This window comes from Toxotes jaculatrix, chromosome 10 (genome assembly GCF_017976425.1).
Source record: "Toxotes jaculatrix isolate fToxJac2 chromosome 10, fToxJac2.pri, whole genome shotgun sequence".
NCBI lineage: Eukaryota > Metazoa > Chordata > Actinopteri > Toxotidae > Toxotes > Toxotes jaculatrix.
The window spans coordinates 24,454,397-24,476,233 of NC_054403.1; the positions used below are offsets into that span (position 1 = coordinate 24,454,397).

Below are 21,837 nucleotides of genomic sequence, written 5' to 3' on the forward strand. Positions count from 1 at the left end.
TACCATGTGGACCTGGTTCAGGAAAAACACTTCCACATGTTGTGTGTGCATGCTTTCCTTTCAAGATTTATGAATGAATAAGCTTCAATCGCTCCCAAGCCTATACAGCCAGTGACAGACTCATGTTTGGAATTTCACAATGAAATCCATTTGCTCTTTTGCAGTGTGTTTGTTTGTGGTTTTGCCAAAGTACTTTCTTTAGCTGTGCAGATAGGATAGTGTAACTGATGTTCTTCCTTTTTTACAATTACCCTAAACATGTGGTCGCACTGTGACATGGTTTAGATTATTTACTGCAGTGAATGTAAAGACATGCATGGGGAAATGCCTGAAGAAAGATCTGCTTCTTAAATGGCTTAAATCTCTTATTTCTGTGTTGTGTTTGTTGAAAATATTACTTTGTCCTGCTTTCCTTTTTTATTTATCAGGAAAAATATACCTAAAATCATTATGATATAAATGTGCTAGATCAAGAGCCATTCCTGAAACAAAACACAAAGCTAGCAAACAACACGAACGCACCGACAAATCCTCCAACCTGAATGACCATATAGTCTGTCTGTTCCTGCCCTCTGATGCCACCCATAGGAGCATCTCCAGAAACGTGATGGCAGGTGTACTGGACACTTTGTCGTTATGGTTACAATAATAAACGGCATATGGAACAGTTATGTTTAAGCAAAAAAAAAAAAAAAGGGTTAGAGGAAGATCATGTTCACGGTTAAAGGAAAACCTAAAGGAAACCACCATTGTCGGTAAATTAGAGGAAAACAGCGGTGGGGTTTAAGTCACATGCTTTGTCAAGCCGTCTCCTCTGTAAGAAATATAACATAATATATAACCACAGTTCACAGTTCCATAATTCACAGAGCTGCCGGAGGTCTGTGACAGTTAAAACACGCAGTTTTATACTTTTAGGCTTTTTAACAAACAATTGATGGTGTTGTTTTTCTTGGTTGGACAGCCTCAGCAGGATACAGCGTGAATGAGCAAAAAAAAAAAAACAGCCTCATAAAAACGTTGCTTATATTAAGTTCCTCTGACAAAGAGAAAAATCCTCTATTTCAGCTGTTATTAACATCAGCAACAAGTGGTGGGTTAACCTGCACACTAACACTTTCGCTGCATCTATTTGGACTTTGCCACTTCTTACAAATCCATATTTACTGTCTGTATCTTTTTCTTTTTAATCCAGCTGGATCAAACTCAGCTTTACTGTGTGCACTGTGTACTCCACTTACTTTTGTGAACCTGCCACAATGAAGAATGTTCATTAACTTGTGATTCAGGTTCTTAAAAACACTATTAAACAAGCACATGCTGTAAAACCACAAAAGAAAATTGAAACAAAGGATACACAGTATTAAAATGAACAAATAAACCGGCATTATGAAACCAAAGACTGGAGGTTCTTCTTCAGTAACACCTTGCAAATTCTGAGTTTAACTTATTTTTGAGCGATCCAGTTCTTTTTTTTTTTTTTTTTTGTTCTCGTTTGGATCTTGAAGATGAATCCATTAAGGATTTTGACCTAATCATTTTATTTAAAGAATATGGAGCTAATTACTCTAACATTTTGAACCACATCTCAAAAGGAAGTCATTCAGTTCCTGTCTGACTTTAACCTTTGCTCTTGTGGCTGGTCATTGCTCTGCAGAGTCGTGCTGAACCTCTTGAGGGCAGTGCAAACAGTGAACTCTGCAGAGGAATGGCCTCAGCCTCCAGAAGCAGGCTCGCTAGTTTTCTCCAATTGACATTTCCCATCCTGCATCAGTATTCACAACCTGAGTGAGGGAGGCCACTGGGGAGAGGAGGAAAGTAAGAGTGAGAAAGAAGACAACACAGTACAGGAATACAGTGGGACATTGAGCCTGGCTGGGTCATTTAACTCCCAATCTGTGCTTTCCTCATTCAGCGACTGCTGTTATCTTTTGGCTGAAATTTCCACTTTTTCCTTGAATGCAAGACATTAAATGTGCAAGACTGCTCATTGTATTAAACCTAAAAAAGGGAGTAAAGGCAAAAGAGGAAGAAAGTCAGACAAGAAGGCACACAAAGATAAATACACATAGATTACGATGAAGAGACAGAGATGTGGTTTGAATACTCGAGCGCCATCTTGGCCCAGGCCAGCCCCACAGCCCAAGGTCTCAGGAAGCGATTAACCCTCCTCAGACACCACAGGATGATGTGTACATGCACGTGTGTGAGAGTATTTGTGTGTTTGTGTGTTGGGAGGAGAGATGGTGGGAGTCGGGTGTGGGCAGCCAATCTCTAAGCCCTTTTCCTGAGGCTCTCCCCAAAAGTGGGGTCATCACCCCCTGATCTTGAAATTGAATTCCAATGATTCTGGTTTCCCCTGTGTAAATCCTCTTCCCCCAGGGCCTCCCACCCACACACACACTGTGCAGCAAGACCTACACTGCAGCTTCTATGCTCTTTCTTCTTAGTTTCATCTAGAATTTAATTCCAGCTACATTGGATTCTTTTTCAGTTTGCTGAAATGTTGAAAGTTTCCTAATTTGATGCCTAATGTACTAACAATCTGAGCAAGATCCAAATTCCTTCATAATGTAAATTATTCCACTCAGTCCATAATCCCCACCAGGCGCACAAACCATCCCAGCAGCCAATCAAATAACTTATTTGCAAGTCAAAGTTTCTGGTAAAATTGTTGTGTTTTGCACAATAGCTCCGCGGCAATCTAATTTAAGCTCAAAGGCAATTTAATAATTTCCGAGTTGAAACCAGCAGCGGCAGCCATGCTCCAATTCCGGCACCTAATTTAGATTCTGGTTTTGGATTTGAACCAGCAACAGTGAATCTTAAGGTGCTCTGCAGACAAAGCGGCACATTTGCTGGCTGTCATTCACTTTCATGGAGGCCAAGGCAGATGTTTGTTGGATAAATCTGCCAGACGAGGGAACCCAGCCAGTGAAGCGAGTGAAGAAATGCGTACATCAGCTTGGTGTTCACCACAGCCCCAAACACACCGGATGCCAAGCGTGAAGGACCACATGCCAGAATGAACACAACAAAACAGATGCAGCAGAAGTGTTCGCTCCAAGCAGCAGCCGCAAGCTTAATTTGACCTATACTGAAAATCTTCAATGGGCTGAGGAGGGGAGGCACAAAAAGAAAACAACATCATTGGAAGCCCTTTCACCCAAAATAATTCTGAAGCTGTATATAACTAATTTGCATTTGCAAACATGTCAAGTTCATTGCGGCCTGGACTCATTTTTATTAAGATAATGGAGGAAGTTTTAATCTGAATGTTTCTGCAAACTCGTTTGGCCTCTGGGGGTCTGTAGGTTCTAAAGACAACACTGGATAGGATCACCTTATCAGGAGATATGGCAAATGTGTTAACAGTTGATCATTTAGATATCAGACAGGCACAAGACAATGTAGCATTTGTTAGCATTAGTTTGAAGTCATGTTACTGGTGAGTCCAGCACTCACTCTACTGTTTGGTGCTGGATGGGTAGAGTGGGTCTAACTAAAACAGTAAACTAGACAGTCTTAAGGAGCCGCTGCCAAGAACATGGGGGCGAGGACCCAATTGCAGGCACCCAAGGCAGACAGATAGTGAGAAAAGAGCCACTGGCATAAAGTCCATTGCCAGGAAACAAAACTCAAGCAACTAAAAATCGTCCAAGGAGGACAAGAACTCAAACACAAACTCAAGTCCAAACCTCAAATGTCCTAACCAGGGCTAACCAGGGACAGAGGAAAATCCAGAGACAGTAAACAGAACAACATGGGAGACAGAACCAGGAGGTGAACACAGGCAGGATCCAGGGTGCAAACAGGAGCTCAGGAACAAACATAACCACAGGGACAGGGAAGACGACAGCAGGTACAAGCACAGGAAAGAACACAGACTTGGGCAAGAACACAGCAGGAACAAACTCAGCAAGACAACAGACTCAGGCTGGACAACAGACAAACAGCAAGAAGCAGAACAGCGAGACTTATATACACAGAGGGTAATTGGTAATGGTAATTGGCCAGGTGATTCATATTGAGGAGGGGCAGACAATCAACAAGGTGTGAAACCAGACAAAGACAGGAAGTAGACTGGTAACAAATACACAAGGAACGGGGCTTCAAAATAAAATAGGAAATACTGAAACCAAAACAAGAGTAACATGACTTCAAAATAAAACAGGAATTACAAAACAAGAATCCTCGGCTTGTCCATAAAGATTTCAACAAAAATCCAAAAGACTTCAAAACTCACCATGGGCTGAACAAATGAAAAAGTCCAACACGGTCCATCACAGGTTCACCCAAAAGTTAAAAACAGAGTTCGAAACAGCCTCTCTTGGGGCTGATCATAACAGACAGCTGTAAAACCAAAGCAACAAGCTGAAAGTGGCTAAGATGCTCTGCAGAGCTGAAGGGAACTGAAGAGAAATCACTTCAAGCATCACATTTTACATCATAGTTGCTGCATCAGTCTTTAATGTAAAAATATTGATTTGTGCTGCTTAAAAAATCATATTTTGAAGTTGTACTTCAGTCTTTATGACAGTTTGGCAAGGATAGGGCATTTTAGGACAAAAGCACAAAGAAATGTAAACAAACATAGAGCATGTACATGTCCTTATGTTTGTGTGGTAAAAACAATAACTATGACTGACAGTTAACCTTGTATTTTCTTTTTTTTCCAAGAAATCGATTTAATGTCTGTGATATGACACCTTGGCTTTGTTTAATCTTGTAAATATCAACTGCTGTTGCTGTCTGAAAGCTATTTCAACTTGAACTTTAAAGCTAAAGAGACTAGTTGTTTGCTTTCAGCAGAGCTCCAGCTTTCTTCATGATACTCAATATTCCCTCTGGATTTACCGGAGCTGTGGCAGAGCACAAGGAGCAGCAGTTAGATTTGATGCAAGAGTTCACATCATTACACCACTGTGCTTAAAAAGGCGAGCTACAGGCAACAAGAGATTTTTACTTCACCTTTGACATTTAGCATGTCAATGAACCCGCTCAGTGTGCTCTCTCTGCAGATCCTCTCCTCATTACCCTGTTTGGCAGAAGAGCTCGGTCCTCTTCAGCTCTCTCTCTCTCTCTTCTTCCATCTCATAATCTCTCTCCCTTTCACTCCCTCTCCTGCCACCCCCCCCCCCCCCTCACCCCACGCCATCCCTCTCTCGCTCTTTCTCACCCCAGCAACACAACCATTTCATTCTGCAAATGAGTGCACCTGAAGTCAGCTGGAAAGGAGAAGGTCTGCTCACATAGTCAGACCACAAGGGCTCCGTCTGCAGAGTCAGTAGTACTTCACCCCCCCCCCACCCAGACTCGGTATCCTAGGGGCTATAAGGCTCAGCCCCATTCTATTCCAACCTGGATAAAGTATGTTCACTGTCAGCACTTTCTCCGGCAGCCTGGCACTCTGTTTATTTTTGCAAGACACAGAGCTGAATAGACTCTAATAAATACCGTGGCCTGAGAGTCAGGGAGCCATCTGAGCTTGTCACAACTTGTAACTTAGCTGGTGCACCAGCTCAGACCAGCGATTGGATGTTCACTTAACGAATGAGTGAGTGCACAGCTCTCTCACTCTGGCCCTTTGGAAATTGCACTGGTCAGGACACTGCAGGGGAATCACTGCTGCACACGTTTACTGAGCTTCACATGGGCATAAACAGACGCTCAAACCTCTGCAGAGTTTTATTTTATACAGCACAGCACTGTTTGACAGGATGCTGAGTAGAAAGCCAGCAACAGATACGTCAGTTGCCACTTTAGAGCTATAATTTGTTAGAAGCCTTCCATGCAATCCTGAAATCCATTTGCAGAAGATTTTATGTTCCCAAATATAGGTAGGTAACATCCTGCTGTGGTCTGAACAGGTTTGGACACCTGTAGAGGGCAGGACAGAAGAGAAGAGAAGAGAAGAGAAAGAGCCCTAAATTTGAAAAGACACTTACAAAGCAAAGGTGTGATAAAAGAAGATGAAAAATGAAAACAATCTTCACATTTACTTCTTTGAATGGGAAAGATTGTTCCCCAAGAAAAATAAACAGTATGCACCACAGGCTTTTAACACCTGGTGATTTGTTGATGTTTGTCCATTCAATTCTTGAGGGTCTATACACAAAAACTGATGCAACCTTAATGAAAAACATCTACTCCGAGGCTTTAAAAGGGAATTTGGGGATTTGCACTTAATCACTTACACTTAGAGTTAGATGAAGAGATGGATACCACTCTTCATGTTTATGGTAAACATGAAGCTACACCAAGCAGCTAGTGAGCTTAGCATGGAAACTGGGAACAGCTAGCCTAATCCTGTCCAATGTTAACAAAATCTGCCCACCAGTAACTCTGAAGCTCATAAATTAACACATTTTAACCTTATTTGTTTAATCCCTGTGTTTGACTATTTCATGGCATATAACCCCTCCAGAAATCGGCAAACTGCTTTTTTTAAAAAAATCTTTTAATCCACACCAAGATGGCTATTTGCTGTAGAATCTTATAAAGAAACGTTTTCAAAAATGTTGCTCTATTCCTTTAAACGTGCAAACTCTGTCTGCAGAGAACAAGTGCTCTGTTTCAGCAGATTATGTACCTGACAAAGTGTCCGAAACATTTGACTTAAGATCTTGATGGTCATAGTTTGTTTGTTGTTTCATTAACATTATGTGAGTGTTACACAGTTTGATTTATGTTTAGTAGATTCTACCATTAGAATTAAAATATTTTTTCTTTCTTTTATTTCTATCTGAAAATCAAAAATCAATATTGAGCAGGTGCACCTTGTTATGTTCTGTGGATCTGCTCTTTAATATTCATTGCAAAGTACTGGATTGACAAGGGCAGCTTTAAAGTTTTGGTTTTTTTTGTGACTTCTGATGTTTAAAAAAAAAGTACAAAAAAGACAAAAGACAAAAGCAAAGTTATACATAAAGCTGTGGTTTATAAAAGTGAATAATACTGGACTACAGATAATGAGCAAATGTTTGAGGAAGTGCAGACATGAAATGAATGAAAATGCAGAATGAAAGTGCAGCTAAATGCCTTTGAAACATGAAACAGCATCAAGTAAAAGGGATATGGCTATTTAGTTTAGCACAGGATGGGCCTATCATTTCAAGTTGGGCTCTTTTGCTGCTATTGACTTCTCTTTTTCTTGTCAGTTGGTTTCAGGCTTTAACTCAGAGTTGCTGAAAATTCCACAGTGGTTTCATCCGGTGTTAATCTTTAGAGATTTGCATTAGTGTCCAGAGACACCTTTGATCTTTCTAAAGACTTTGATTGGATGTGTGAACGAGGGGGGCACTTTCCCATCATGCATCCACTGGATTAAAGGAGGGGAGGGGGGTTATTTATAATTTTGGAAGTTGTTTTCAGGTCAGTGCAGGCTTTCAGAAGCAATCAGACAAACACATTTCAGTGGCAGTGGCGCAGAGACAGAGGAAGGGGGCGGGCGCCCGGGTACGATTTCAAACTCAGTGAACTTATGACGACAATGCTCACAGTTTCAGTGGTTTGCCTCTGTAAACTGTGGTTGGATGAATGAAAGTCAGCGAGCACAGGGATAAGACTGGCAGGAGTAGGGGGAAACCCTGGCAGGGTAAGACACTTTATGCAAACCTATGGCTGAAAAACACATTTTAAATCAAACTCCAACAGCCTGAACATACATGCAGTTGAGCTCTCCTTCACTCAAAACGTGACAAGATTATCGTGTTCAAAAAATAGCTCTCAGAGATGATAGGCCACATGTTGTAACCATGGCTTTTCACCTTCTGTGGTGTGAAACCCATCCTTGAGAGCAGTCATTAACAGCAGAGCCTCTTTGCTGACTCAAATCCATCGGGCTTCGGTGACAGCTGGTCTCTGCTCCCCCTCTGTCCATGCTTCACCTTCCAGGAGAAATCAGAGCTGGTAAACATCGTCTCAGTGATGCCTGAAACAAGTTTCCATGCCACATTAATGTGTGCTGCAGCGAGAGCGAGTCTCTCGTCGAACAGCTGCCACCCCTGCCTGCCTGGCAGCGGCACCGGGTTAGATTTGCCATTAATTTGTCGCACCTGACAGCCGACTCTGCTGGGTACCCTCCATCTACACCACTTTGCTGCTTTGTGCCTGGGAGAGACATATCTTGCCCTTGTGAGAATAAGCCTGAAATATGGTTAGGGAAAAGAATGGTACAAAATAGGAGCCCCAGGCTATTACACTTCATGTGTATCTAGGCCAGGCCACATGATTTGGTTCGAACCGCAAAGTTCGAACTGCAGGGCTGAAGTCCATGGGGTACACTGGCTGTGCCTCCTGCTAATGTATGTGGGACAAGGCAAAGGTAAGACCAGATCCAGGTAAGTTCAGGTTCAAAGATGCTTGAAACCGAGAAAAGAGGAAACCATAGTGAATCAATTTAAGCTTCAGACTAAAATAACTATTAACCTTTTACAGTGCTACCATACTGGACACAAGATAATAGGTTTTTCTGAATTGGTTATTATTGGTCAGCAGACATTTATATATTCACAACAACAGGTGCTGCTGTTACTTCAGAGAGTTGTTTGTTGCCTTGATGTTGCTAGGCTTTTAGAGTTTCTTCCTGTCTCTTTGTAGTGTGTCTTTTAGAAAAGTGTGTAGGAAGTGCAGTTTGACCTACAGGAGTTTCTCACGGTTTGTGTATCATGTTTTGTTGCCATGGAGGAAATGAAATCCTGATGAATGAAAGTGAGTACAAAGCATCACTCGGTGTCTTTAATGCAGAGGTGGACAGGAGTGTGTATGTGATGAATAAAGTTTTACATCTTTCATCTTTTTTTCTAAAAGCAGGTGGTTAAAAAGGGATTGGTCTTTGCTGGTTAGCATTCTAACTTCAGTCAATATCTCTGCAGCATGGTATATAGACATTGTTATTGTTGACATATCATAAAAAGTGTTATTTCTTCGCATTCTGTTGATAATCTTAATTAATGCCCATCTCAGTTCCCAGAATCCAAGGTGATGTCTTCAATTGACATGTTTTGTGCACTGAACAGTCCAAAGCCTGAAGTTTATCTCTTTGAGAAGCTGAGTCACTTCAACAATCCGTCAGTTATCAAAATTGTTCTTGGTTAATTTAATGTTTTCAAGAAGTAAACCAGGCAAAGTGAGGCTGAGACAGCCAGTTACCAGATCAAGTTTGCCTTGTTGGTCTTGAAGTGATTGATCTGTGGTTGCTGAATGGACTCATAGTCTTTTACAGTATGTTTGTAGTCTTTCTGTCTTTGTATAAGTCATCAGTTCCTGTCCAAATCACTATAGATCCAAAAACAAGCAAAACAACAACAACAAACAAATGTACTCTTATAGTGTGTCATCTGTCTTTATGTAGATAGATGTCAGGGGGTTGGAGGAATTATATGTCACTAAATTTTCAAATGCTGGATTTCTCATTTTGAAGCAATTAAATTGGCTCTGATGCATAAAGCAACTTCAGGCTAATCTGTTACCTTAACACAGGCAATGATGTACTGTGCCATATATCATTACCTGAAATGGCACGAATCATCTTTCAAAGTTCAGATTTCTCGGCTTAGCCTTTCTCAGCTCGCTGACATTCAGATCCGTTTCAGGTCACTGCAAACACACGGAGACAAACGGGCAACGAGGAAAAGAAAAAAAGTGAAGATGCTATGGAGAAAAATCATGCAGAGGTCCATTTTCTTCTTTAATGGATAGATGTATTTTGTTATTGATGAGGATGACATTCTCCTCAGTAATGGAGCCTGTGGTGAGTTTGCAAAAGCATAATGTGAGCTTGCAGCTAAGAGTGTTGAACACTTAAAATCAATGGTGTTGTCTCATCAGGCGAAGCACTTAACCCCACCCTCTGATGTATGGTCGTACTGTAACAGCATTACCATCATCGTCATCATGCAAGGAATCCACAATCATTACTGTGCACATCAGTAGCAAAAGCAAAAGCGCACACAGTGGCCTCGACTCGCAAATGGACAATAACATTTGACAAAGAGCTGCAATAAATGAGCTGTGAAGGCCGAGCCTCTCACCTGTCAACACGTGACACTTAAAACAGTAATTTGTTCCCCTCGGGGGCTGTACTTTTCAAGGTATTGAATTTCCCTCTGGACCCAAGATGATTCAACTATCACCCAGACAGAAAGCAATACCTTTAAAAGACAGCTTAATGTGGAGCCAGAAACAGCACTTTTAGGCCTGAGCTGATAAAAGCAAATAAAAAAAAAGAAAAACCAACTCACCTTTACTTCACAAAAAACAAGTTAGGCTTTCTGTGTTCTCTGTATGCCAACATTAGGCCCTTTTATTTCAGGATTTGTTGAAGTGTAATAAAGATCTAGGCTGAGATATCCAGTGAATAACATTTCATAGCTGTCACCATCATATGACTCATAATGCCTTAATCTTTTATGCATATTTTCCCTTAAAACAACATAACATCCATGAACAGGCCCTCTTTTGTCGTCCGTGAATGTCAACATCCCTGTTATCCCATCAGTTCCCTCTGCCTGAAACCTTAAACCGCCAAACACCTGTTCTTTTGTGTGAGCTGGCATTTTACAGCAGGGTTTCTCAGACGTGCAGTGGAGCCTCTCCCCTCACTCTCACTCAGCCCTCTCATTTGGTTCATCACACTCTCTCCCTCTCACTCTCTCCTTCCCTTTTACATGTCGTCACCCTCCTCTTCTCTTTGTCTCTCATGCCGTTCCTTTTCCTTTCACTTGCCATTGTCATCTTTCTCTCCCTTTCTGTCAGTGCCCTAAATTCATTTTCTCCTGCTTTCCTCTCCTCATTTCCTATATCCTTATTTTCAGAAATAGTCTGAGACCAATACTTGACTCAGTACTTTCTTTCTCTCTGAATCTTTTTCTCTCACTTCTTCACCTTCCTTTCTTTTAACACCTTCTATCTGTTTTCCTCCCTCTGCCACTCACACCTTCTTATTTAACTCCCCTCTTTGTTACTGTCGCCCTCTTTTTCTCCCTCCATGTCTTTGTTATTCTGGCTTTCCCTCTAGCAATCCTCTATCTTCTGTTCTTTGGGGTTTTCATTTACACCACATGACTAAAAGCTCACAGTTATACATATATACATACGTGTTTACCCTTGGTTACATTCGGTCTGCACTACACACATTAAAACCAGCTATGGTTTTAATATTGTGGATGACTGCTGCATTTAAATACAGTGTATACACAGACAAGTGAAAAATTAAAGGAAAAACCAACATAAAGTGAATGTTTCTTCTTTATGTCTCACTATATAATCAGTGTCTGAGTCTCATTCCAAAACCATGGGTACTACATTAATATTTAGCTGTAAGAATATTTACATTTTAGTGTTTACCGATCGCCCTCAGACTGAACGGAGACGTATTTGAAGTTACTGCTGTTAAAAACCCAACATTTCCTTTGGCTGCTTCACATTAAAAGCTTTCCACAGGGGAACAGCGGCAGGCTTTTATTGTGAAGCAGCTGTAGGAAATGTAATTTGTACACATGTAACTTTGCAAATGTAAACAAAGAGGCTTTGTTAGCAATGCTGTTAGTCAATAATTGCAGGTGTACGCTAAACGATATGGACACAGCTATGGGATGAGCTGCAGACAGGCTCTGCTGTGTTTTCTGCAGACCACCACACCTCCAACACGTCACCAAGGTAAACAACGCTATTTACCTTGCTGCGCTGTGCAAAAACACTAACACCATCCTGGCATGGCTTCATGGTCCTGGTTTCTGGCAGCTCAGCATTATTTTCAAGTATCCCCACCCATACTGAAAAACACCACAGATACTTCTGTATTTCCTGAACCCTTCTTTTTTTTTTAGCCATTACTACCACTGCTCTCTCTCTCTCTTCTGATTCTAACATTGCATTTCTTCACCTCCTTTCTTTCCCTTTCCAGCAATATGCCCTTCTCTCTCTCTTTGTGCCTGTCTCTGGCACTCACACTTTGTCTACCCACTACTCTCTCTTTCTCCAGCAACTCTTCTATCCCTGATTGTATGGAAGATGAGGTAAAAGAAGAAAAAAAAAAAACCTCTAACCCTTCCCTCATCTCCTTTCTTTTTTGAAAGCTAGCCTTTGTGGAGCTGCCGGGAGCAGCTCCAGTGTCTCCAACCGCAGCCAGGGCTCTTTTCATCGGGAGAGGTTTGAAATCTAACTGACCCTATTCATGCACTGCCAGGCCTTTGCTTGTGCTCATGCTACATAATACGAGGCAATGCAGCGACTGGGGAATGTGAGTTATTTAGTGAAGGGGGAGACAACAGCAGAAGAGCACAGAGGGAGTTTGGATCAAATCAACAGGAGGCAATTTAAAATGCTGAATTTACAAGTACTCCTCAAAACTCCTTTTCTCTAGCATTACCTGGAGGTCATTATTCAACTGTGCAATATAGAAGTCTGACGTTTTTAGTTTGACTTAGCTTCCTATCTGAAGTTTTGAAACGGCACTCGAGAGGCCTTTTTTTTTTTTTTTTTTTTGGCAACATCTTGCTTAGGCCATGCTGTGGTCTTTTGCCACTGCTCTTCCCAAAGATCCCCTGTCAGTCAAACAGTTTGTGCAGCACTGGGGAGCCTTTCACATTGGATCTCTTGATGAACATGGATTTTCAGTAGATGGCCCTTCTCTTGGAAATATATATTTAAAAAAAAAACATTCAGTGATTGTACTGTGAGGCCTATCTGCACATCTCCTGACTTTTTTCCCCTGCTTTAAGGGAGAAACCCATTTTCCTTACTTGCCTGTTTTTTATGGTCATTAATTTCATGGTGTATGGGCTGGCCATATGCTGATAGTGGTATGTGCAAAGCCCATAGTAATGACACTGAAAATAATGAGCTGCATTGGTTGTCCCCCTATATCAGTCATCCTGGCTGCTGATAACATAAATTCAATCACAGGACAGGACTCCATCAGTTAAAGTCCAGTTCACCAATGAGATCCATCAGGCTCTAGGCAGAAAAAAAAATCAGCTTCTGAGAGAAATCTGAGACAAATACTTATGTGTTTGAGCCTCATGTGGATAAAAAAAATAAGCATAACTGTCAAATTTGTTATTGATTGTATCTAACGTACTTAATAAAGGCAGCAGGAGATGGAAGCAGGAAGTGATCTCCTCTGAAGCACTAAACTAAATAAAGGCTGGATCTCTATGTATTTTATCATCTCAGATCCTGCATAATATTCCTATAATATCTGTACAGTGACTGTACTTCACAGTGACCATAATATTCTTAGATTCTTGTAAGTAATGTTTATCGTCACAATATTTTAAAATACAGCCATACTGTTTCTCTGTCAACATCATTGTGACTTTGTCCGCATTTATCTCACTTTATGATAATTTTCTTTTATATCTGTCAGAGTATCAGTGTAATTCAGTGTAGAGACTCTGTGCTTGTGCATCCTATTCAAAGACGGAGAAAACAGGGAAAGAAAATTAAACATTTATAACACATCCACATCGTGATCACACCCAGAGCCGTCAAAGCAAAGTCTCAATAGTTTATCAAAGGATTTCATATGCTGTGCTGCAGCACACAAATAGATATTATCACAGCATCATAATGAGATTGTAATTCACTCATATAGGATCATGAATGGTACAAAGGTTTTATTTGTCTAACCGGCCCTTAAGGAAATTTTCAGTGCAACATGCACAGTGAGCAGATTTGGTCATTTTGTTGATACAGCGTGTAATCAGACAATTCAGTGACTCCAGGCCTAAACACTCCAGCTTTTAGAACAGTATGTAAAAGCTTCTGTAAGCTTGTTGTGGATTTAATTTACGTTGTGTTAGATCAGTCAGTCACAGAGAGAAGAAAAACAAACATTTAACGTGAAAATGGGGCAGATTATTACTCTAAATGTCAGAGAAATGTCTCCATGTGAGTAAAAACGAGTTGTACTCAAGTGTGTGGCAATAAAAGCCACTTGAACTCCTGATCACTTGTCTCTGTAGCACCAAGGAGCTTCACCAGATAGATGAAAGTGATTGTGTTAATGAACAGCCATTCCTCTTCCTCACTATAGTAAAAACTCTCCCTTTGCGAAAACAGTAGCCAATAATAACCTGAACATTATATCACTATTATTATATAGAAAATCTGTTACACAGATTCACACCTCGGTGACAGTCAATAAAACTGGAGAATTTAACTTGAGAAAGAAGCTGCTTTTTTATACTGTGATACACTCTTACTCACACTCTCCCAAATGTTAAAGCCCAGTGCAGTTTTATATGAAAACTTTGAAAATTGTCTGCAGGACACACAGAACAAGTAGTGAAAGTAAATAGTGGAACCATAATATTTTCTGGAAAAACTGTATTTTATGAAAAAGAACAATAGCACAAGCACTTCTGGTGTCGCAGAGACGCCCAGATGAAGGTGATATACAGTTGTGTATTATAAATAATGTATTAGCCCATATATTTTTGTTTTTACTATTCACTTGAGTGTCTGAAAGGGTCTGGAATGATTTTTTATGTCACACTACCTGGATGGATGAAGGAATATGTTTTTGTTATATTTCCAGAAGAACTGCACTTAAAGCTGCTGCTTGACCATTCGACAGTGTTGGCTGCTGCTTGGAGAAGTTTCATGTCTGCAGTGTTTGCTGGTTGAGTCACATTTGTATAAATGAGAAAATGAACTTCGGTGCAGATCATAAAAAATAAGGGTCGACTTGCAGGGAGCGTCTGCGTCAGCCCTGCTGGGATTGATTTCAGATTTCAGAGCTGCTCAGTAGTGATATGTTGTTGTCACAGACAGTGTATATTAACATTTGTCATCTGCTCACTTGCCAGACTGCAGTATAAGCTTCAGCATTCCTCATTTGTCTTCCTTGCAAAGCACTTGTGAACAGGTTATGATAACAGCACATCACTTGCAGCTCATTTCAGTGATACAGGCATCGAGCTGACAGCGTGTGAGTGAGTGTGGGTGAGTTTTTTACTTGGAACTGTTTGTTTTAAGCAGCATGATCAGAATCTCAAAATTACCTTCGGTGTGTGAATAATCCAAGTGGATTTTTCTGTCTTGCTACTACTTTTTTGGAGACTGAACAAAAGAAAATAACAAGTAGGTAGAGAATCTACGTGGACTGTTGGAGGGTGAGAGAGAGAGAAAAGTAAAACAGTTTAAAAATCAGACTGTCAGACTAAAATATGTACCCAAGGTCTTCACTTGGGTAAATAAAACATTTTCTGTGTTTGACGCACAATGAACAAACAGGTAGGGATTCAGCACCTCGCTCTGAAACAGTAAAGTGATACTCTTCACAAAATCTATCAGTCTGAGCATCAACAGCTGTCAACCCCCTGTGGACTTGAATTCAAGTCATTTCCATTGGATTTCAATGGAGACAGGTCGTCATGGAGGATAAAAGTCTAAACATTCATACAAACTTCTCAAACTGCTTCTAATAATAATAATAATGATATCTACTTCCATGCTGTCGTGTAGAGCTTTAACAGTTAGTTCTGTTTTATATAACTGTCTAACTGTAAACTGAACATCTTTGGGTTTATTGATTAATTTTTAAAAAAGCAAGTTAATCAATACAGATAACTGTATGTGTTGCAGCTCTACCATCTATTCTACCCTCAGTATTTTTACTGAAAAAAATTACTTTGGAAGGAGTCATACAATGTCAGATTAAACCTGCAATCCTTCCGTCACTGGAAGGTCTCTCTCACCACGAGGCCACACTGAGTAAATGTGCTTGTGTCAATACAGACAAGCCTAATGGTCTGTGTGTTTAAACTCCTCAATGGGACGACACTGGGGCTTTGGTGGGTTATAATGGGAACACCAATGTGTGAAATATGTTATGCAAAGGAAGCAGGCGAGTGATGCAGCAAAGGGCCACCGTTTGGCACTAAGGCGAGAGAGTCAGCAATAAAAAGAGGACTAAAGTAAACAAGCCGCTGACATTCAGTTTTGGCTGCTGCACCACAAGCAAGAGACGCCTTCCAACACTGGCCGAGAGAGGTAAATAGAGGGCAGAGAACTCAGTCACACTTAAGAGGGCCTCTGTATTCAACATTTGGAGCTTTACTGTATTCGTTGTGTGCAAATATAATAAATTACAGAATAAATGACCTTTGGAGAAGAATAAACTGAAATCTTGGGAGTGTTTCAGCAGAATTAACATGAAGTGTTACCAGGAGAATTCCTAATATACTTTATATTACACACAAGAAGCAGCTTAGCTTGAAAGCACTTCCTCTAGGAGTAATATAGACCTGTTTGGATTCTGCTGAGAAAAATGTTAAATACATTGTCGGTATCTCTATGAGAATAAATTTGGTATCCAAACACTTTGAGCTGTGCAAATATACAGTAAATCAAGTGTGCACCATTTTGTAAACATGTGCAACAAGTACAATTTTTTTTGTTTGTTTTCTTTTCATGCAAACACATTATCTTGATTTGCCTCAGTTCAATCAGTTCATTTAGCGAATTAGGACATGAAGGGGGGAGTTCATACAGTAAGTGATGCCGTGTCCATTTAAACTCTGACCCTGACAAATACAATATGTAATAAAGATCAGGCAGTGAGGGAGGAACATGTAGAATTAGTTCAGCAAGGTTTTGATCTTGATATGGTATTTTGTGGATAAAGCTTGTGAAAAAAATAAATATATACAAAATACGAAATCTGGCACCATTGTTGGTTCGATAACCAGTGAAAAAAAAAACAAAGTACATTATGTCATGTTGAGTAGGAGTTCTGTGGTTGAGCCTTTATGTGAATTATTATTCTGAGAGCCCATTTGCTTCAGCCTCACAGACAAATGTCAAAAGAAGTCATTGCTTCTGACAGCAGAAATATTAACGGCAAGTGGTGTGGAAGTCACAAACTATGAATAAAACATTGCGCGTAGTGTTTGACAATTCCATCTCCGCTAATAAAACCATGGGCGTGCTGGGCTTTTGCCAATCATCACACTGACAGCATTAATTAAAACGGCAACATAATTAAAAATTCAATTAATCATGCAGCCTTAAAGGACAGAAAAATGTAAAAACTGTGGCTTGACCTTCAAAATGGGATTTGCTCTCAGCCCATACATGCTGACAACACACACACACACAAAAATCCATATACATAAATACATAAATATTTTGGTCCTTTCAAATTAATTAGAGAGGTAAATTGTGCCCAGAGACAAACATGCAAACGTTAATTTGGGGTTGAATGGTTTGCGACCGACCTATTTAATTATGAACAGTCATTTAGAGATTAGCCCTTTATAGCAGTTATAGGGATGCACGGATCCACATTTTTTCAATTTCAATCCGATACTATTCCAGGGATTCCTAGAGATCTGTTTGCTTTAATATTATTATGCTGTAATAAATCTTCTCTAGTTTGTTATTATGTTATGTATGAATGTCCCAAAAGGCAACTTGAGGTAAGTATAAGGTCAGAAAAGAAAGTCTGAAAACTGATCTGATCCACACAAATTAAGTATACTGGCTCTTTTAGCAGAAACAAATCAAGGTTTTTCAAATCTCAAATATCCCGAGGGGCGGAAGCTCAGTCATGACTCAAAAACCCTTCCACTCAGCACATATTTCCACACAGCGACATGTTGCGCTGAAAAGTTGGTTAGCCACGGTGCTGCTCAAAGCTCGCCTGCTAGCTGGCTGCAAACTGTGGGATGGATTTCCTGAACGGCGGCGTGTCTCATTACTCCGCGTCACATTGAGACGCGCCTCCGTTCAGGAAATCCATTCCACAGTTTGCAGCCGGCTAGCAGAGCAGCCGGCAGGGAGTCACCTACCGATACTGGATCGGATCGGCCCCATCCCTAGCAGTTACTGAATGTAATTTGGTGCAGGTGATTGCAAAAGAGCTTAAGGATAAATATCGAGAGCAATTTGAGTAAGTCCTAAAACTAGACATGAAAAAAAGCAAAAATAAAATTAGCCATGAGATGCCTTATACACACAAAATCTAAGATGTCACATCTAGTTCTTTGAAAGTCAAAACATGTCAAATAATTTAATTTTCTACAAGTTTTGAGTCATTGAAAACTGCATCCATCCCTCAATGAGTGTGAACCTGTATGCCATTCAAAAACAAATAAAAACATTACCTTCCCCACCACCAACAACACAGCAGGTACTGTGTCGATCCATCTGATCGATCACTGGAGGTGTGGGAATAAGTCTAATCCTATTTTTTCCCCCTGACATCGACCTCTGGGCCCTGTCACGATCCTGTTTCCAGGAAGAGCCTGATTCCTGTGCCACTGACACACAAACCATTTGAGCTCAGCACACATCCCAGGAAAAACTCATCCGGACACATTCAGCTACAATAGTGTCACGCTCGGATTGGCTCTGTGAGCACTGTCATGGCCTGTTGAGCACGAAGAGGGGTTTTGGGTGGCAAGGGCTGTGAAATAACATGGGGGGGGGGGGGGGTTAAAAATACTCTGCACTGTTGACCGTCTTTCTTTGTTTTCTGATATGAACTACAGACAGTGTCACTAGAATCAGGTCCAGACATTGTCCGGGGTTGCCCTTCCACACATGTTGCACCTAACAGGAGACTGCTGGTGTCAGACACATTCTCACCTACTGGAAATACTCTGTTTTGTTAAACGTGAGGGGTGGCACCTGGGTCGAGTGTGCAGGAGGCAGGACATGATGCAAAAAGAACGCTGTGGAGACTGCAGTGTTTTGTTTACAGCAGAACAAAGATGGTGGACAAATCTTGTCTCTCCGGTTTTCATGGATGTCTTTGTGTAATTTTTTTCCATCGTCTTCTATTAATTTGTACAATTTTGTACTACAGCGCCAGCAGCGTCCATTTAATGCCCGGTCCAGCTGATTCTGATATTTGCATTCTCACATCCAGCCGCAGTGCATGTGAGAAACCACTCTAATGTGAACTAGTGTGCTCTATGTGATAAGCAGCTGTGGTCAACAATAATACTAATCAAATGATATATGTCATCACTGTGGATCTCAACACCGATTCCTGTGTCACTTTGCCTGGTGATTGCTCCATTGTCTACTTCTCTCTGCAGACAGGAGATGAAGGCCAGCAATCCAACATGGAGGCTAAATCGCTGTCTGTGTCTGCTGAACTCAAGAATCATCCCTTTTATGTCAAAAAAGCTGACCGCCTCCTTATCCAGCAGACACTTCAGAAAAGCAAACAATCGGGTCCAGGAATAGCAGTGGTATTGTTGCGTCCCCACGTTTCTCATAAAGGCCCTCCCCTCCCCCTCCCCTCCTCCTTCCCTCCTTCCTGGGTTTCAATCCAAACCTGAATGAGGCCCAAACAAAGAGGAACTGTCAGTGGTCTTCTAGACGTGGTGGATTAAGCAGAGAAATGAAGACCTGTCGTAGACTTTAGCCAAATAGACTCCCTGTATCTAAGAGGCAGTGGCAAGGAGCCACATTTCTTTCATGACAGGCTTTTAATGAGCTCTAATTAAATATCCATGGACTCAGCAATTGTCCAAGGGTAAGAGGTGGATCGCTGGCCACCTAAGACCAGAACAACAAGAAACAGGAGAGATAAAATCTCAAAGGATAACCTGCTGTTGCCAGCCTGTCTTTCATTTCTACGTTATAACCAGTGGAGTCGTAAATGGCAAATGGAAATATCTTTGCACAACTAACCCCATTCAATGATTAATATAAACTGAACAAGAATAAGGGTTGAATCCATAACCACTCTAGTGGTTCTGTGAGGCTTGAATAGACCATGATGTCTGCACCTTTTTATGTCTTAGGTCTTTTTGTCTGTTTATACATTTTGCACATAATTGTGCTGTTGTTGAAAACCGCAGTACAAATAAACCTGTTTTGCCTTGCCTCACCAAAATGCATGGTAATTTGTACAACAGTTGTCGAGACATTTCAATCTGAACCACAAATATCACCCTGCCTGTGGCACTAGAGGAAAAGTCTGGGCATCACTACTGTCATTACAATCCATCCTCTGGGAACCATGAATCTCTGCCATTTGTGCCAATCCAGTAAGTAGATATAGCAACATTTTACTGTGCATCTACGTGCACTACGAAGACATACGACTCAGTCTAATATAAACTCTTTGTAAACTGATATTATAAACCTTAACATTAAGTTTAGGAGAAGAAAAGAACACCAGTGAAAAACCACTGTTCTTGCAAATGAAATGGTTGTTGGACTAAGCTGGTGATGTGCTGAAACACCAGTTTAGTGTTAGCACTTAAATTAAGGCGTGAAACTGGAAACTACTGTGTTTAGGCATGCGTGTTGTTTCTCCAAAACTAACTTTGCACATTGAACCGTGGGATGGATCAAGATGTCCATCACATTCTCGCAGGCTAACAGGAAAACAAAAACCACCTGTAATGTCTTTTTCTCCTCATTCTCTGTAATAAAGAAACTCTTCCTCCCACTGAATATTGTGGGCGGAAGAGTTTCTGCACTACAGTAAATGCGAGAGCTTTGAAAAAGCCTCGATCTGGAGCTTCCGATTCATCATTTTGTGTCACATTCCTGTGCACGATCCGTGTGAACACCTTCCAGCAAGTGCAATTCCTTCCGCCTGGCTGTGTTTTATTCATGGGTGCCTCTCTCTGCTCCATTAAGCAGCAGAGGTACCTCTGCTTCGGGAGGATGCATAGCGTGTGGTACAGATAGAAAAGAGGTGACCAGGTACTATCTGTAGAATTTAAAAAGATATATATTTCAAACTGCATGAAGAGCTGGATTATGTAGCCGATTATTGCAGTTAAATCTCGGAGAGGTTGATAATATTATTTACAAGTTATATACTTATATATATATACTTATAATAGCGAGAGGAATATGTGTTTATGACTAAATTAAGACCAGTAGACAACCGAACTCTGGGGATGGGGATTGTAAAGAGTACAGAACATTTAAGTGCTAAAGTGATATAAGAAATGAAAATAGCAATGACCACTCGTTTTCAGTCACACATAACCAGTGTGTTCATGGGTTTGGAAGCTAACCACCTAGCTTATCATAACTTAACATACTACACCTTGGAAGGTCATCCGAGCTGAATGAGCAGCCTTAAGATTCTCACTGAAAGGAAGTCCTGTTACAACTCAACTTACTTTTCAGTTCAGGTAAAAACTAGTGCTCTGTTAAGGTTGGAGGAACTTCATCATCAATAACAAACAGGTGCTTAAGGTTATGAAAGATGATGGTCATGGTTTTAACAAAACAACTTTTCCATTGGATTGGTAAACAGGAAACAAACAAGTCTCCAGTGTTAAAGTCAGTTGTTGCATTGTGTTGTAAATCCACACAGATCTGTCGTTACTCTGGGAAAGGTTCTTTTTCATTTTTTTAACCGGTCTCTGCCATTAATATGTAAAATCAAAACTACAATTACAAACAATTCCTACATGTGCTACATGTCATAATATTGCCTTCTCCTTCTATTACATCTTGCCTTTTCCACAGAGCTGCAATCTAAAACTACTTATTCATACAAAAACCTCTCTCAGTCCAGCCACTGAGGTAAATCAGCCAATGAGATTATTTCTGCTTGAGCAGCTGAGAAATGTTCCTAATACGGAACCTCACTAAATATGCATTTGGCTAAGATGCTGTGGCTGGCTAACTGCTGCCTTTTCCCATGAATCTCTCTCTCAGTGCTTGTACAACTGGAGTTATATTTCTGTTAATGTTCCGCCACGCTTTTAAATCGAATTGTTTATGGATTGTTTTGATTCCTTCGGATGATATGTGGAGGAGGGAGCGAGAGGAGGCACAGAAAGAATGTGTAGTGAGGGAAAAAAGGAAGAGGGATACAAGAGAGAGTCAGAGAGAGACACA

The 21,837-nt window shown here is 40.7% G+C and overlaps 1 long non-coding RNA gene across 1 annotated transcript; it reads left to right on the top strand.

Moving 5' to 3' along the window:
• Positions 1-8,122: 8,122 nt before the first annotated feature.
• LOC121188708 lies at positions 8,123-19,739 on the top strand. The gene is made up of 3 exons (XR_005894731.1): positions 8,123-8,326; positions 11,565-11,661; positions 19,056-19,739. It is a non-coding gene; the product is annotated as an uncharacterized LOC121188708 (long non-coding RNA).
• The last annotated feature ends 2,098 nt before the right edge of the window (positions 19,740-21,837 follow it).